The 19,547-nt window shown below is 38.6% G+C and overlaps 1 pseudogene; it reads right to left on the bottom strand.

Moving 5' to 3' along the window:
- Positions 1-3,080: 3,080 nt before the first annotated feature.
- LOC149222319 (casein kinase II subunit alpha pseudogene) lies at positions 3,081-3,672 on the bottom strand (annotated as a pseudogene).
- Positions 3,673-19,547: the final 15,875 nt, after the last annotated feature.

Below are 19,547 nucleotides of genomic sequence, written 5' to 3'. Positions count from 1 at the left end.
TAGATATGGAAGATGCATCAGGAGGATGTGGAATTCTAAATTCCACCTTTTATAGTTTCCAGGAGGAACCAATAAGTGAAGCAGACATTGAAGGATTCTAAGGAGTTTATGGGGACTCCTAGGATGGGTAGAAGAGAGTGGAGAAAACCAGACAAGTACACTAGATACATGACATTAATGAGTCAGTTTGTGGATAGTGATCCTTCCAGCTATCAGGAGGTTGCACAATAGCAAGTCTGGCTAGATTCCATGGCCGAGGAACACACCTCGATCATATAGAATGATGTTTCAAAGGTGGTTCCTATATCGATAAATAGGGTGGTGGTTGGATCACGCTAGATCTATATGATCAATCACGATGCAGACATTAGCATCGAGAAATACAAGGCAAGGTTTTAGTCCAAGAGGTTATATAAGAAGGGGGGAATAGATTATGAAGAGACATTTGCTCCCATGGCCAGGTATACTTCCATTAGGGTCGTGATATCACTTGCAGTCTAGATGGGATGGTAGATCCATCATATGGATGTTAAGATGATGTTCCTTAATGGTGAGTTGGAAGAGGAAGTGTACATTGAAAAATCAGAAGGCTTTGTAGCACACAATAGTGAGACCCATGTGTGATGATAGAAGAGAGCATTGTATGAGCTCAAGCAGGCTCCTAGGGCGTGGTATGAGCGCATCGATAGATGCTTGTAGGGGATGGGCTTCGTGAAGAGTGAGGTAGATGTGAACCTGTATTATTTTATGGTTGGGGTGACGTACCCATTCATGTTATATATATGGACGACTAGTCCTTAATAATATCATTGGGGCATATAAGAACGCAAGAGGGATCTTGAAATGGAGTTCAAGATGAAAGACTTTGGAATAATGCACTACTTTTTAGGCATGGAGGTGTGGCAGACAGATGGGGATATTTTCCTTGGAAAAGGGGAATATTATATTGAGATCCTAAGGAGATTCAGGATGGAATATTCCAGAGCATATACACCCATGATAACAAATTGGAGGAAGGTAAATGCATATAAGGATAAGGATGTGTACCACACATTATACAAGTAGTTGATTGGCTCTATTACGTATTTGGTCAACACCATGATAGATATATCCTTTGTGATAAACTCTCTGAGTCAGTTCATGGTTGAACCAAAGAGGGTACACTAGACAATAATGAATCATCTGTTGTGTTATTTGCGAGGTACAATCGAGTATGGGATCAGATATACTTGAGGTGACAGCGTTAGGTTGATGGGTTATACTAATGTAGACTAGGCAGGCAATACTGTGGATAGTGTTATCACAAAATCGTGTACTAAGGGCTGCTACTTAGCAAGATCTCATGCAACTATTTCAAACCAGGCTTTAGACTAAGGCTTAGCCTCCTTAGTCAGAGAGGGCTCTCTCACAGATTTTTGATATGGATTAATAACAAGAAAAGATGGCTAACTCTTCAAACAGTACATGAAAATAAGCTGGTTGGAACAACAAAATAACACTTCTTCCATTGGGCTCATGGAGTCAAACACCTCTGCAGTAAACTATTAACTACTCAATCATGGAAGCCAAGGCATATAATGTTTAAACACTCAGAACATTTCTCAAAAAGAACCTCAACTCATAAACATACACAGGAAGTCTGAGCACTAGGTGAATTCAGAGTGATTGCATGTCTATTGAGCTGTAAAACAGAAAGGATAAAGACAAAACCACATATATTCTGAGCCTTTGAACACAAGATGAATCTTGGGAAGAAAAAGTAATCTTTCTATTACTGTCAAAAGTCTTTTACATTAGCCAATATAAAAACTCTGTTTCTTTTATAAATCTCCAACCCTACTTACATCAGAGTTTCTCCTATATATAGGAAAACAAAACTAAAACTACCTTGAGTCTCCTCCTCCAGCATGAGGGGAGCTCGATGGTCTATCATTAACTAACCTTATCTATTTTTAAACAAACTTATTAAATACATAAAGTATTGTGCTGTAATTACAAAGAGTCCTAATCATACTAAAACTCTAACTTCATCTCTCCTCGTATGCCTGATTCCTTTCTTGATCTTTGATAGCTGTCTTTTGTTGGTTAGGCTCAAGATGATTGAGCTACAGATGCAAGGAACGCTGACTTTGGATACCTGTAAGCGCTGATGGATCATTTATCATCAGGATCAAAACACCTATTTTTAAGGTCCCTGTCTCCTACCATCCTCCGAAAATGTAGCAGCATGTTCCCAACTCTTTAATAATTCAAAGTATGGAACGCTGCTACCAAACACCATGTCTCCAGATGAGCTGTAGGCTGTATTGATGTACAGGTGTCTCTCTTCTAACATTCCCGGTCAAACTGTTTATTCTGCATTGAAAACATCACCTACAGCAGTTTCGTAGCACGCTACGAAACTGCTGTGTGATTTAAAAAAAACACAGTCTTCCTCTAAACTCCTCACAAAATTGAATAGCTGCTGTTTAGTTCACGGCATTCTTCAGACATGCTAGAATGTTCTGCATCAAGTGAACAAAGTTGATAATCCTTTATCCAATTAATAGTACCCATGGAAAAACCGAGTTCATGCAGCATAACACATTCATGATAGCCAGCACATTCCTGTAAAAGTACTTGAGATGCATTTGCTGTTAAAGTACTCAACCCTGACCAAAATATATTTGCAGCAAAGGTGCGGAATTCTGAAGGTATATAAACAAGGCAGTCCAATATAACTTTGGCCATAACTCTGAGAGCCTGAGTGTCTTAATCAACTTTCTGAGATCTGTCATTATAATCATATAGAATATGTGGTTTTCCCAAAACCGATGTATGCACAGAAACATCATGAACCTACATCTCCTTTTGCTGCTATTTCTTACAGTTAATGTAATTTTCTGTCTTATCCAAAGGCATAAAAGTTGTATGTTATGATGCTGGTCTGCCCATCCAATACAATCAACAAGAAGACTTTATCAACTTCTTCTGTTGCCATACACACAAGTCTGAATCATTCCTTGAACTCTTTCGGCTCAAAAGTACTGTTATTTCTATTTTCTCACTGTACTTGACTCATGCAAATTGTACCTACCCTTTCATGAGGCCCTGCATACATATCTTGTTGACTGTGAAACCCCTGATACAACCCGAACATTATACTCCTTGCCAGGATGATAAAATTCTGCAAGGCCCCAATCTATGAGACGAAGTTTCCTCTGCTCATGGTCTATCATGACATTGTGTGGCTTAACATCACGATGCATGATTCCCTGGGAGTAACAGTAATCTAAAGCCTTTAAAAACTCATAAATATAGTATCGAATACCATAATCCGATAATGTCAGATAAAGGACTTTGAAATCTGTGTTGTTTACATATTCAAAAATCAAGCTAGGAGTTTTTAGATTGCCGGTCCCGAACTATATCAAGCAGCTTCACAATATTTGGACCTCCACAAAGGTTTTGCAATATTTTGATCTCTCTCTTGATCTTCTTCTTCTTGACAGGTTTCAAGATCTTGATAACGCATCGCTCATTGTTAATGCTATTGACACCCTTAAAAACCTCGCTGTACTTGCCCCCTTTTCGCACAACCTCATAGTCTTCCTGATCACTTTTGCAGTGCAAGTAAGGTGAATCGATCTCAAAACCCTCTGCCTTTTCTGTTTCGGTTTCTTGCCGGAGATGCGAAAATTACATGCTGGAAGAGCTGTCGTGACTGAATTATTGAGTAATGAAACAAAAGGCTCTTCACCTTCTTTGCAATGGGAGGCACCGGCTTAGAACCCGCCTCCATTTGTTTTTTATTTAATGCAAACTCATCTTTAACGACATCTGTCAATATAACTTCAGCCCTTGCGCCACATCATCAGCAGATGCAACTGCGACCATAACACCTCTCTGTTTCACAGCTTCCAATGCATCAGCAAATTCATGGAAATCCTTCGATCTGATTGACAAGATTTCTTCTCTCCTCTGTTGGTATTTTCTGTATAGCCCTCATACTGTCCAAGAACTACATCTTCAGCTCTTATAGGTTGAACAGATTCAAGGACCTTGACTTTGTCATTCCGAGTGTGCTCAGGGTAAAGAAAAACTGGCTTCTCCATAAATATCAAACAAAGAATCTGCAGTAGATGATTTTGAATGATATCACAAATAATCCCGTATTCATCAAAGTATCCACCTCGACCTTCTGTTCCAAAATCTTCCCTAAAGACAATCTGAACGTTATCAATGTTATCTCGATTCCAAAGGGGTTTGCGCACCGAACTACTAACAGATTCTGCACTAATTCCTTTCCAAGGCAATGATCAATCCAATAAATCTGCTCTTCACTGAAAAGCTACCCTAGCTGTTTACTCAAATCCTCTGCTGATGTTAAGTCCTTCAAAATCCGTTGCCAAAACAGAATTGCACAAAAATTTGCTATAAGTGTCTTTGTATGATACGAAGAACCAGCTGATCCATTAGCATCATTGTAATAGCTGTCCATATATTTATTTAACAAAAATGTTATTCTTTAGGTCTTGCTCCTGTTCATGCATATGCATTACCAGATCTCGAATCAGGTAGTGCACTTCATCATTTATATCAGCTTCATCACGGCCTTCTTTAGATGATTCCAAATCTGATAGACATTCAGGATTCTTTTTAAGAAGTTCAAGTACCTGTTCAAAGTACATCACTTTGCATTGAAAAACAGAACGCTACACTAAGGAACTCGGTAGTGCAATCACTTCAGACTTTTCCCTTCAGATTCAGAACTGATGACAAGCATACACGCAGGAGCTTGAGAACATGCCACCTGTAAAATGCATCCACCCCAGAGTTCTTTCGCATGACAGTTGCTATGGATTCGAACAAATCCCCAATTTCGTAGCACGCTACGAAATCACCTAAACAGGTAGCGCTGCGAAACTGCTAAAAAAAAATTATGCGCTGCGAAAACACCCTGTCTTTAAGCTAGGCAAAAAAAATTTGGCAACAGAATTTTCAGTGATAACAGACAGAAAAAACACTTCAGGGTGTTGCTTCAACATGGGATCGAGAGTTGTTTCCTAGTATAATAGGAAGCAGAAATCTGTGGCACTGAGCTTTGTGGAAGTGGAGTATATAACAATGAGCATGGCGTTATGTGAGCCTATTTGGCTTTGAAAGCTATTAGTAGCCTTGTTTGTGTTAGGATATTCCAACACATAGGAAATAGTTAAGTACAACTTGGTCTAGTATAGAGTTAGGTATAGAGTTAGGTAAAGTGTGTTTCTTTACTATGTACATTTTGTAAATTACAATCCGACGGTCATGATATGTAGTGATCTGACGGTTCATTCTCTCCTCGGTATTACCGACACTTGATCTATGGTTTGACACCCGATTGGTCCATGATCTCTATTTAAAGAGCATGGAGGGTCATTTGTAGGGTAATCCGTCTATGAGAGAAGCATATCTAACTTTTCATTCTTTTATTAATAAATTGCCTGAAGTGGCCGCGTTGGCTCAGGCCGTGGACTGTTTCCCTCTTTGAGGGTTTTAACCACGTCAAAATACTGGTGTATTGATTTGTGATCTATTTGTGAGCGGTGTCCTTTGGTGTTCTGTCTGAGGAACTTACCCTGTAAATTCCTACATGGTATCGGAGCTATTTGAGGGCCGCGTCCGTTGGTGATCCAAATCTGAAGCCGGTAGAACTGCATCCAACTACCGTTTCCTAGATCTACTGTTTCTAACTGCTTTCTGGCCGAGAGGACTGCTCTGTTGTGTTGGGAGCATCTGTTCCAGTGAGGAACCCTTTTCGTTTCACGCGAAAAGGTTTCTGGTAGCCCTAGCTGCGTCATTTTTAAGATCTGGAGGTATACAGTGTTTATTTGTAGTTTACAGTTATTTTCTCTCTGTTTATTTCGGTTTTCAGTTTATTTAGCATTTTTTATTACCGGATCTATACCTTTCATTTCTGCGTATGCTCTTTGCCCTGCGACTCTGTGCGATCTGGGCAAATCAGAAACAGAAAGGAAGGATTTTTCTCATGCGTATGCTCTTTTCCGCTGCGCCTTAGTGTGATCTCGGAAAATCAGAAACATTGAGGAAAATATTTAGTTTCCGGCTAAAGCTAACTTCGAGCCGCATGGTTCGTTTTTGAAAATATCTAGTTTCCGGCTAAAGCTAACTTCGAGCCGCAAGTTTCGTTTTTTTTGTATGTCTATGTTGGGTTTTGTGTTTTTTGTTTTGTAGGGAAAAAGAGCTTTCTCAAAGCAAGCACGCAACCTAAAGCATCAACCTCTCTCTCTCTCTCTCTCTCTCTCTCTCTCTCTCTCTCTCTCTATCTCTGGTCCTACATTGTGGATTTACTTAGAAGTAAAGGTCTTTACAGAATAGACACGGGCCAAGAGACCAAACCGAAAGATGAAGACAAGGCAGCTAAATGGGGAAATAGGCAAGACCAAGCATGTGGGTTGATAGGGATGTCCATTTCTCCAGATCTTAGATTCCATATTGCAGAACTTGATACTCCTGATGAAGCAATGAAACAGATTACTAAAGTCTTTGGAATTAAAAATGAACTTAAAGCCCATCAACTTGAAAATGAATTGCTTACATTGGACCCCAATAATTTTTCTTGCAATGAAGATTTTTTGTCCAAGTTCAAGACGCTTAGACTTCTCTTGGAAGGTATTAAGGTTAAGAAAGAAGATAGTAGCCTTATCTACTCCATTGTTACTAAGTTGGGACCAACCTATTATGTGTTTGTTTCCACCTTCCATTCTACAAGAGAAGCCTTAAGGACAAACCTACAAGTCCCCTCCCTTTGATTCCTTTTGTGATTCTTTAATAAGAGAACAAGAAAAACTCTTACACCTTGGTCTTCTTCATCTTGGAAACTCTTCTAAGAAAGCGTTAGCCGCCCAGCAGCAACCAAATCCAAAGAATCCTAAGAAGTTGTATCCTAAAAAGAATGGTCCTAAACCAAACAAGGGTCCTAAGCAATTTCAGCCTCAAAATGAAAAATCATTTCAACAAAATGATAAGACAAATAAAAACAAAGGGAAGAAGACTGATAGACATTGCAACTTTTGTAATCGAGATGGCCACTTAGAATCCAAATGCTTTAAGAAGATGGAAGCCTTGGAAGCACCAATGAAGAAGCATAACATCCATTTGGAGCACTCTTCAACTTCAACTTCATCTTCAGGAATGGCACTTTCTGCATGTGGTTGTCAAGCATCTCGGTCTGGCTATGCACTAAATGTATCTTCTTCTTCTCATTCTCATGAGTGGCTCATTGATTCTAGAGCTTCTTATCACATGGCCAAAAACAAAGCCATGTTTTCTTCTTTAAATGATTGTAACACCAAAAATATATATGTTGGTGATGATAGATCTCTTAGTGTTGTAGGGACTGGAACTGTTCATCTAGACAATGGTCAGTTTAATGATGTATTATGTGTTCCAACCTTATCCTGCAAGCTTCTATCTATATATCAAATAACCCATTCAAGTGAAGGTAAAATCGTTGAATTTTCACCTCACGATGTTGTAATTAAGGACCTAAGAGATCCTAGACAGATTTTAGCTATTGGCATTGCTGATGATTCTACAAGGTTGTATAAGTTTCACAACTTTGGGTCATCAAATCTTCCCTCAGTATTTGTTGCTCATAATGATGAAGTGATCAAACTTTGGCATGAGCGATTTGGTCACTTAAACTATCGCTCTCTTCAGAATCTATGTAAAGAAAATATGGTGACAGGTCTTCCAATGGTATCTTGAAGAGATGGTGTTTGTTCCGGATGTGTACTCGGAAAACATCATCGGGACAGTTTTGAAAAACGTGCCTCTTGGCACGCCTCAGCCCCTTTACAGCTCGTGCATAGTGATTTATGTGGTCCACTTCTAGTTGCTTCATTCTCTGGCTACAAGTATTTCTTAACTTTCATTGATGATTTCTCCAGACGCACTTGGGTATACTTCTTAAAACTCAAGAGTGAAGTATTTAACATGTTCTTGGCCTTTAAGGACTTTGTTGAAAAACAATCTGGACATCAAATTCTTAAGCTAAGATCTGATAATGGCGGAGAATATGTTAAAAACACATTCATAAATTTTTGCACTGAGAATGGAATTCAAATGCAACATACTGTTCCATATACTCCACAACAAAATGGTGTAGCTGAAAGGAAGAATCGCACCTTAAAGGAAATGGCTAATTGTATGCTTCAATCTAAAGGACTTAGTCTTAATTATTGGGCAGAAGCAATTAACTGTGCAAATTACATAATAAATCACACTCCTACTAAGGTTTTAAAGAATATCACTCCAGAAGAAGCATGGAGCTCAATCAAACCAGATGTAAGTCACTTTCGTGTTTTTGGAAGTGAAGCATGGGCCCATATTCCAGATGAGAAACATAAAGCTTTAGAACCTAAGAGTGAAAAATGTGTTTTTGTTGGATATTCTGAAGATGTCAAAGGATATAGACTTATTCCACTTAAGTCCAAAATGTTATCATTAGAAGAGATGTAAAGTTTGCTGAAAATATATCGGCCTGCGAGCCTAGTTCGGCGGATGTGCCACCTCTCCCTATCTCTTCTACTTTTGAAAATATTTCTTCTTCAGATGATGAAAGCGAGGATGAAAATCCTCCCCCACCTTCTCAGGATCCTCCTTCCGCTCCTCAGCTTCCAAAATGGGTCCGTGCTACTCGGGATGCAGCAGGTGATCTTGCCGGTGATCCTACAGATCAGCGATGTACACGTTCTCAGTTCGAGAGAGCCTCTTCTTTACTGGCTCAAGCTTTAGTGAATTATGATCCTGACACCTTTGCAGAAGCTTCAGGCCATCCAGATTGGGAAGCAGCTATGAATGAATAATATCATTCATTATTGGCAAATGATACATGGGATCTTGTTCCTCTACCAAAGGGACGAAAACTTGTTAGATGCAAATGGGTTTACAGAACCAAGTATGGACCAGATAGGAAAGTTGATAAACATAAGCTCATCTTGTTGCTAAGGGTTTTTCACAAGTTGAAGGCATTGACTATACTGAAACCTTCTACCCTGTTGCCAAAATGAACTCTATCCACCTTGTTTTTTCCCTTGCTGCCTCTTTCAAATGGGAAGTTCATCAGATGGATGTTAAATCCGCCTTCTTGCATGGGGACTTGCATGAAGAAATCTATATGGAACAACCTATTGGCTTTATACAAACAGACTCCAGCCTTGTATGCCGGCTTAAGAAATCCCTTTATGGTCTCAAGCAAGCTCCTCGAGCTTGGTATGCCAAAATGGATAACTTTCTTTTAGAAAATGGCTTTTCTAGGTGTCATTCTGACAATACTGTCTACACCAATAAGGTGGGCAAGTCCCTTATCATTCTTGTTCTTTATGTTGATGATCTTATCATGACTAGTAGTGATCCCAACCTTATAAACCATGTGAAGTCTAGCCTTAAAAGGAAGTTTGAATGACAGACTTAGTACACTTACATTATTTTCTTGGTCTTCAAGTCTTGCAATCCAAGGAAGGTATTTCCCTTTCCCAATCCAAGTATGCCTGTGATATTCTACGCCGTTTTCACATGGAAGACTGTAAGCCAGCCCCTTCTCCCTTTCAATCTGGAGTCAAACTTTCAGTCAATTGTACTTCTCCTGAAGTTGATGCTACCTTATACCGTCAACTTGTAGGAAAACTTTTGTATCTAACCCATACTCGTCCTGACCTTTCCTTTGTTGTTGGCCTTGTTGCTCGGTTTATGAAAAACCCACGTGAAAGTCATTGGAAAGCAGCTAAAAGAATACTTCATTATGCTTGAGGTACAGTTCAGTTTGGGATTCATTACATTGCCGAAGCAGCTCCTCTATTGGTTGGTTTCACTGATTCCGATTGGGCTGGTGACCCTGATGATCGAAAGTCTACTGCAGGTTATGTGCTCACTCTTGGTTCAGGACCTATTACATGGGCTTGCAAGAAACAAGGTGCCATTTCTCTTTCTTCAGCAGAAACAGAGTATCGTGGTGCCGTAGAAGCTAGTAAGCAAGCCTTGTGGCTTCGTCAGATCCTGTTAGAGTTTGGCTTCCAGCAGCAGCATCCGACTACACTTTGGTGTGATAATCAAAGTGCCATTCAGCTATGCCAAGATCCAGTCCAACATCAGCGCAGCAAACACATTGAACTGCACATGCACTTCATCAGAAAGCTCATTCACGGCCATGTTCTTGAAGTGCGATATTGTTCAACAGATGATCAAGTTGCAGACATCTTTACAAAGGCTCTCACAGAGGCGAAGTTCACTAAACTTCGATTTATGGTTGGAGTTCAGGAAGTTGTCACTAAGGGGGATAGGCTCTAGTGCCTCCTTCCTTCTCCTATTGTGTCATATTTGTAAATCCTTCAATCCTATCCCAAGTTGTTCTTAAGGGGGGATGTTAGGATATTCCAACACATAGGAAATAGTTAAGTACAACTTGGTCTAGTATAGAGTTAGGTAAAGTGTGTTTCTTTACGGTGTACATTTTGTAACTTACAATCCGACGGTCACGATATGTAGTGATCCGACGGTTCATTCTCTCCTCGGTATTACCGACACTTGATCCGTGGCTTAACACTCGATTGGTCCATGATCTCTATTTAAAGAGCATGGAGGGTCATTTGTAGGGTAATCCGTTATGAGAGAAGCATATGTAAATTTTCATTCTTTTATTAATAAATTGCCTGAAGTGGCCGCGTTGGCTCATGTCGTGGACTGTTTCCCTCTTTGAGGGTTTTAACCACGTCAAAATACTGGTGTATTGATCTGTGATCTATTTGTGAGCAGTGTCCTTTGGTGTTCTGTCTGAGGAACTTACCTTGTAAATTCCTACAGTTTGGTTAGAAGATGGGGACAATTGTGATTCACTACAACAACCAGAGTTCCATTAGGATCTCTGAGAATTTTGTGTTCATGACAGGTCCAAGCATATACACATTAGGTATCAGTTCATTAGGGATTCTGTATAGTGCAAGACAATCCAACTACAATATGTGCCTACAAAATAGTAGGTGGCAGACATACTGATGAACGCCTTGGGAAAGGCAACATTGATCTTCTTTAGAGATAAGTTGGGTGTTATACAAAACACCTTCCTCGTTAAGAGGGAGTGTTATATTTTGTAGCTCGAACAAGTGTTCTAGTCTCAGGAGGTGTCATTGAGGCTAAGAGAGCAAGAGAATAAAATATCTCTAAGCCCGGGAATGATTTCTAAGGGAAAATGTCTTAATTAGATTATTAACTAGTTTATAAGAATCTTCCTAAGTCTGACTTAGGAAAAGAGGTTAATTATTCAGTATTAATTGAGACAAGTCGATTTCTCGTCAATGAATTCTATAAAAGGTACTTGATATCGTCAATATGATCTTAGTCATCGATTGGGATAAGCTCTTATCCGTTGAATTCTTAGTGAGATATTATAAGAGGAAATCGATGGGCATCTTCGAGATCATCGAATAGAGGCGCAGTGGTAGCGTGGGGTTTAACAACAACGAGGGTCTCAATAGTGATTGAGCATGAAACATTTTTTGGAGTTATTCTTCATCCGAGAGACTTCTATCTTAAGAGGGAGTTTCAATGGCCAATTTATTTTTCTGCAGAGGAGGTAAAAATTTTCTCTAGAAATCCAGTACAAATTGTTAGAGAGTTAGTGTGAATTGCTAGAGGCAAGTGCGAATTGCCAAAGTGATGTAGTGTGAGTTTTCGTAGGCAGTGTGAGTGCCAGTGCCAGTTGTTGAAAGGGTATTGCAAATTGACAGTGAGTTTCTGAAAGCGTCTGAAGAGTCTGTGCCCATAGCCAGAGTGGCAGTGTGAATTGCTAAAAAAGGGTTGAGGGGCTATTCCCTAGCCGGTTTTATTAGTAGAGGGGAAGATAAAAAACTATTTTGCCAGACCTTTACCATTTAACGACAAGCAGTGGTAATATCTTTCAATTATAGATTTGTTGAAGAAATATTAAAACTGTCATCTGCAAAATTGGTTTTCCCCAGAATAGGGTTTTTCCGAGGACATTTGTCCAAAAACATCAGTGTCCATTTTTATATGTGTGGTTTTCTCAGTTCCTGCAAATTTTTAATTGGTGAATATTGCAGTAGTGTTTTTATTCAATATTTGTAATAAATATTTTTGTTGAGACATGTAATCCTTAAAAGATAGGATGGATAATTACGAGATAATTGCAATAAGTTATAGATTAGAGTTAGATATGGAGAAATTTCACATTTGATGCTAGTTTTGGTTCATTTCCTTTTTTCCATTCAAGAAAATTTGTTCACACTTTTTATTTGTTGGTTGAAAAATAAGTTATCACATCTTCTATTTATACTTGTCGAATTGGGGTGAAATTAGCAAGAGACACACCCTTTAATCTAGTTGGTCCGAATTATCACTCCAAAATAAATGATTATTTTAATTCTTTATAGGCCGACTTAGAGACCCTTTTTTCATGCGGGAATATGTCCTGATGTTACAAAAAATCAACACTCCCTCTTTGCGAGGGAGGTATTCTCTTTAGTTGCAAACAAATTTCCCCCTAGCTGAAATTTCTCCTTCCACAAGAAAAGTTCATGAGTTTGCTATGTTGATGTAATGTCTCCTCAAATGCACATTTATAGATATAGATCACTCCATACTAGAGTTAAGCAATGTAAGTATGTAGTATACCTAGGGGGGATAATATGGGGTACAGAGGGAGGTACCCAAGGGAATAATGTAATAATGGGATGGGCCATAGTAATAAATAAAGTGGTTAACCCATATCATGTAAGGGACCACAAGTAGTTTGCAATAATGTAATAAGCCCATTGTATTAGATAGATGGTATTGAGGGAACAATGGTAATGACCCATAATATTGTATGTATGAGGCCTATATAGAGGCTAGAGACTCCCCATGGAGAGATGTAAAGGATTATTGTATGGAAAAACATATGACTTGTGGAGTGTTCTCCTTCCTTAAGGAGTGATTGTATGGTGTTACCCTACCTCAAGGGTTTTGATCAATAAAGAGAATTTTATCTATTTTGTTATTGTATTGGCTTTTGGGTTTAGTTGCAGTCACTGGGTATATTTTATATTTTATATATTTGCGGTTAGATCTATTACAAGTGGTATCATAGCACTTTCTCAGGCAAAGCGGAGATTTTTTTATTATTATTATTTTTGCAGGAATTTTTTGGGGCGACGAGTTTGCAGATCAAATCTATAACTTCTGGTGCAAAATTTGAAGAAAAAAAAATTCAGATTTGGGTTCTTTGCGAAACAATACCCAAAAAGAAAAAAAAAATCAGCCGAATCGGAGTCCGAATGAGGGAGATATCGTTGATTTAAAAATCAGCTATGTTGTAGAAAATTTTCGTCGAAAATTCGTGGATGACAGATCTCCAGTTAATTATTGTCAATTTTGAGAAAATAATGATATATCTGAGATCCTATTGAAATATTACCCAATTTCAAAAAAAAATCGACCGAATTGGAGTCCGAATGAGGTAGATATCGCTGATTTAAAATCAGCTCTTTTTTCAGAATTTTTTGTGACGACGGGACAATTGCAGCTTAAATCGGAAATTCCAGTGCCCAGATCGGGATTTCTATCATATGGGAAAATGAAAAATGGTCGTTCCATGTCCGAAAACAGGTCATAATAAAGATTCTGAGCAATATTGACCGAACTGTGGCCACTTTAAATTTTCGTCAAGTAAGTGATTTTTTTTCAAAACCCTCTTCGTGGCTTCTAGCAAGATGTTTTTTCAGGAAAAGATGATGGCCCTACTATTGAAGAATTCATAAGCAGTGAAAAGTTCTTATATGGGAAAAAGTGGAAAAATTTAGTATGGCTTGGTTTGGAGGATGAGGCTGCCAAATGGTTTAGATCACTTGATAGCAAGAAGTTGTACAAACTTTCAGATGAAGAGTTTGAAAAAGTATTTTTAGACAAATGGTCTCATGCTAGAAAACAGGAGAATGAGACATGTAAGGGGTTATTTTTTGATGGTATCTCCTTATTACAGGTTCATGGATGTATTCAGAAAGAGAAGATAATTGTGTCTATCAATCCTAGTTGCAAGTATAATTTTATTAATATTCATTTGGCTAAAAGATTGCAAGTCCCAGCCAAACAAATGGAGCACACACAGGTTAATAATGAGTGGGTGCAAGTTTATAAAGATTTGAAGATTTCTATGGATAAGTATGTATTGCATTCTGATTTTTATGCTTCAGATATGGCTAATGTGGATGTTGTTTTGGGATACCCTTGGATGGAATCTGTTGGTACTATCAATATTAATGTGCAAAAGAAATTCCTAAAGCTCTGGTATAAAAAGAAGAAAATTACATTGCAGGATCTTTCCATTAAGACCCAAGCAAAGACTATGGAGGCAGAAGCACAAAGCTCTAATGACACTGACACATCAGATGATGAGGCTTTGATGGTCGAAAACCAAACACAAACATCAAACCAGGTACCAGAAAAATAGGTAGAGTCCAAGGAGGCTGAAGCAGAAAATGTTACAGGTACTAATACATCAGATGAGGAATCCGTGGTTGAAGTAATATTGGAAGATAAGCAACAACAGCAGGCGCCACAACATGTACCAGATACCAATCAGGCTCCATTAGGTGGTGAATTAAAGAAAGATACATTGTTGGTTAAAACTTCAGCATATCACCACCCACATTACCCCGTAAGAAAACAACCAACACGATGGCAACAAATTAGCCACAAGGACAACAACCCCCGCATGACAGATAGAGAGGGACGATGATCCACCCACAACACATCAACACAGAAGAGCCGCCAGGGTCAACTTCCATCTCAAGCGAGCGAGGCACTAGCTAGATCGAGGGTTCACCTTTCTCTTGGATGGCTAGATGCTCGTGCATGGCACTAGCGGACTACTCTTTTGAGTAGATCTTATTATTTGTGTTCTTCTTATGTTTCGAGGAAGAAACATGTTTAAGGAGGTGGAATGTCGTATACCTAGGGGGGATAGTATGGGGTATAGAGGGAGGTACCCAAGGGAATAATGTAATAATGGGATGGGCCATAGTAATAAATAAAGTGGTTAACCCGTATCATGTAAGGGACCACAAGTAGTTAGCAATAATGTAATAAGCCCATTGTATTAGATAGATGGTATTAAGGGAACCATGGTAATGACCCATGGTATTCTATGTATGAGGCCCCTATAAAGGCTAGAGACTCCCCATGGATAGATGTCAAGGATTATTGTATCGACAAGCATATGGCTTGTGGAGTGTTCTCCTTCCTTAAGGAGTAATTGTATGGTGTTACCTTACCTCAAGGGTTTTGATTAATAAAGAGAAGCATTTCTATATTCAAATCTTGTTATTTCTGGGCATATTTTCTATTTATATATTTGCAGGTTAGATCTATTACAAGGTAACCTCAGTCATTTACCTCTAGCTAAATCATCATGGTTCCTCAGGTAAACAGATCAATCTCCTCTGGTTAAATTAGCATGACCCAACCAAATCAACATGGATACTCAGGTGAATGTATCCATCTCCCTTGATCAAATCAAAATAGTTTGTCAAGAGATGGTCTGCCAGATCCTGCAAATACATCAACACCCCCTCCCAATGAGGGAGACATTTTGCATCACACCAAGCTTGTCTATGAAGTATACAAACTTTCCTCTAGACAGAGGCTTGGTGAGAATGTTAGCAATCTACTCGTCTATGGATATGTATTAGAGCTTCACTACTCATCTTTACACCATGTTTCATATATAATCTCGTTGTGATTTGACCTGATTAAATAGCTTCCAAATCCACACTGCATCTTGAATTGCGACACTGACTGTAGTATACTCTGCCCATTCTATATCAAGTGCTACTTCCTACTAAACTAGGATATCATAGTTGATCCCAAGTTGAAGCAACACTCTCAAGGTTCTCTTTTTGTCCTTTACACTCCTTGATCAATCTAAATATGTATATCTATGCAACCCCACTTCACCACCTGATATATATCTCAAACCATATCTAATTGTATAGTGTCGCTACCTCAACACATGGTTTGTTGCAACCCAATTTGTCTGCATCGGCTCGACCATACACTAGCTCAAGGTAATCACTACAAAGAAAATATACAATCTTGTGTTAACCAAGTACATAAAGGATCCAATCAACTACCCATACATCATGGGATCCACCAGATCTGAATCTGAAGTAAAATCATTCAACTCCTTTAGATTCGTCACCATAGTTGTAGCCATGGACTTGCAGTCCATCATACCAAATCTCCTAAAAAAATATGAACAATGTACTTCCCTTGTATGAGGAAGATCTCATTAGGTCTTTGCCACACCTCCAACCCCAAGAAACAATGTAGCAAGCCAAGATCCTTCTTCTCAAACTTTTGAGGCCAACTCCCTATCACACTGAAGTGGATCCTTCTGTGTTAATCTAGGTTGCTCGCTTTGTCACCTTAGGAAGTCGTTATGCCACTGTTACTTCCTTTTTCACTGAAGCATACTTTTTTGTCTAGCATGGTCCCCTCGTAGAATGCATATAACTCCTAGAGACTTCTTTTCTATGAGCATATTGTCTAGCAATCTCAACCCATGACATCCTCCTGAAAGGTTGTTCCTTTCATTGTGCTTGACTGTTTGCTTCCTCGGAATTGGAAGCTTTTCAAATCATTTGGCATGGTCCTGGATGTCCTAACAATCTGTACAATCCTCCCTCTTAAACATCAATCACTCATGTTGAGTCTATGCTCGAGCCCTTAGGCTATATAAGAACCCGACCGTCTGGATATTGGAGCAAAAATATCCTCATAGTCCACTCGCTCTTTTTGGGAGAACTCTCTTACCACGAAATTGCTTGTATGCTACCATCTTATGTGTGAATCATTGCCTTGGCAGCCTCCATAATGGACCTATTCTTACTTTCCCCATTCAGGAGGCCATGGAAAAAGAAAGGAAAAAATCATAACCAAGCAAAATACAAGGACAAAAGGATTACTAAATAATAAAAGTAGTAATAATAATCAAGGGAGAAATTATAAAGTAATTATCTCTTTCTCTAAGGATTATAGGGAATTGTTGACTTCCCCTCTAACAAAAATTTGTAAGAGAGTCTGAGAAACCTGTCATATGCCTTGTCCACAAACCAAACATCATTACTATTAGTGACAGTTTCTAAAGGAAGCATTCCTTTGACTTATTTTGAGATGGATGCTCATCATCATCAACAACATTGGTTGTTGATGCATGTTGTTTTCCCTTCCTTTTCTTCTTAGGGCATTGGGAGGCATAGGGTCCAAAATCATGACAAATAAAGCACTTAACCTTTGACATATCCTTATTATTCTTATCCTAAATAGGAGTGGGTCTTCTACCTGTATTCTTCTTATCAAACTTTCCAAAGTTCCTTCTTCCTTTTCCTTTCCTTGTGTGAGCTAGCTTGAGTTTCTTCATTTCGCAAATTCCGCAAGCTATTCCTGGACAATAATATGGCCTACTCTTGGACACAATCAATCCATATCTTATCAAACTTGGGTTTTTTTCTCGTGCACAAATTCCCTTAATAAATGGATCGTGCAAGGAAGGAAATTTGTTGAGAGTCATTGTAACAAACTTTGTATCATCAATGGTACTCCAATGGCTACAAGCTCATCTCTTATTTGGGATACTCTCATGAGATAAGACACATCAAAATATGATCTTTTCGTCGTGACACTACAAAGACAAATTCTCAAGGTCAACTTCTTGCTAGTGTTGCTGCTCTCATATAATCTTACCCGGTCATCATATACTTCCTTGACAATGTTCAATGCAACAACATGAGAAATCAAGTGGTTCTTTATGGAATCTACCAAGATTATTTTAGCCTTGGCTCCATTCCTCTTATACTTAGCTTCCTCTGTAGCTCCCTTTGGTTCTAGAATAACTTTCTCCACATGACCCTGAAGCTTATTCTCTTCCAAGATAAGGAGTATCCCGGTCTTTCGAGATTTGAAGTTGATGGAACCATCTAATGTGTCTTCAACTCTGAGACTTGGTGTCATTTTGATAAGAGATACAAAAACAAATCAAGTTGTTGAACACTTGTCTCTTAAGCTAACTTTAATGCTTATTCTTTAGACAATGCTCTGATTCCATGTTGAATTTTCTATAGGCTACACAGTAGAATATTATTTTTTGCCAGATAATTACTTCCTAATTGTTTTCTCGCAGTATTCTCATGGCACTGATATTATAGAGCAATTACACTTCATAAAATATCAACAATAAATGTAGTGGAAACAATAAAGATCATATAAAGACAACCATGCTCAATAAAGACAATCATTTTACCCTAGGAAACCAAACCTTGGGAGAAAACTTTCTTTAAGATAAATTATTCTTCAGTGAGGTTTACAAATAAACAATTTCTCTAGAAATTTGTGCCAAATGTACAAGTCCAAATACCAATCAAACTTGGTCAAAATTCAACACTTGGCACTTCACAGTCCCATGTCTTCTTGTTGTCAATACTCTTCTTAGCCTCTTTGTAAAAATATCAAGTTGATTTTCCATGTAAACAAATTAAACCAAGGTCATGGGACACACATTCCAACTTGAATGGAGGGGAAAATACTATAGTGGGCATCACTTGTGGTTTATTATTGGCTATGGAAATTGGCAAAGACAATAAATGACAATTCAATATGAGAAATAAAGGAAATAGGAAAAAAGGAAGATGAAGAGACACACATATGCATGAAAGGGAAAATGAAGGAAATTGAAGGAAAAAGAAAGGAAAAGGAAATAAAAGGAGAGAGAGAAGATTCTATGACTTTCTTAGCTCTCTTAGTCACTCTTAGTTACTCTTAATCACTGTTTGTTACTCTTGGAGCATTCTAGCATTCATTTTGGACATTGAGGAATTCTCACTTGGACTTGGAGAGAGAAAGCACTTGGACAGAATAAAAGAAGCAAAGGAATTCGTGGGTAGCAAAAGAGAAGGTTGAAAAGCCAGCTACAACAGGAGAATATTGTATGTAATAGGTTGCATTTGTGATTTCATTGTTGAGATTTGAATGCATGGTACATGCATTTGGTTATTTGGTTGCATTGCTATCATTAGCATGGGATTTGCCTCGATTAATAGTGGTTTCAGCCTTACTTATCCATTTCCTAGATAGTCACGGTGTAGTGGGTTCCTTGTTGTGATTAAGATTTGGATGGTCGATAGACTTTGGATCCTAGTGAGGCAGTCTCAAGAAAATTCCTAAGCAATCCACGAGGATCCTAAAAGGCCAAATTTTTTAAGTCCTTGAAACTCAGGGGAAATTTGTCTCAAATCAAAGAGTTCGTCATTCTGAATCCGACGACACAAACAACACCTCAATCTGACATTGTATGTGAAAGTTATGGTCTGCTTAAGTTTTTGAGAAACAACTAAAAAAAATTGCATGCAAGACCCAAAGGGATGGCACATGGCGCTGACATCAACAATCGGGATGTTAACATCATCTGTACGGTTGTTGATTTCAACATGATGATGTGGAAGTATGGTCGACAGGTA

The sequence above is a fragment of the Pinus tabuliformis genome, chromosome Q (genome assembly GCF_031772625.1).
Source record: "Pinus tabuliformis cultivar Carrire ecotype Pingquan chromosome Q, CPIR1, whole genome shotgun sequence".
In the NCBI taxonomy this organism is placed as follows: Eukaryota; Viridiplantae; Streptophyta; class Pinopsida; order Pinales; family Pinaceae; genus Pinus; species Pinus tabuliformis.
The sequence above is the reverse complement of the archived record's forward strand: the minus strand, read 5'-3'. Positions and strand labels throughout refer to the sequence as shown.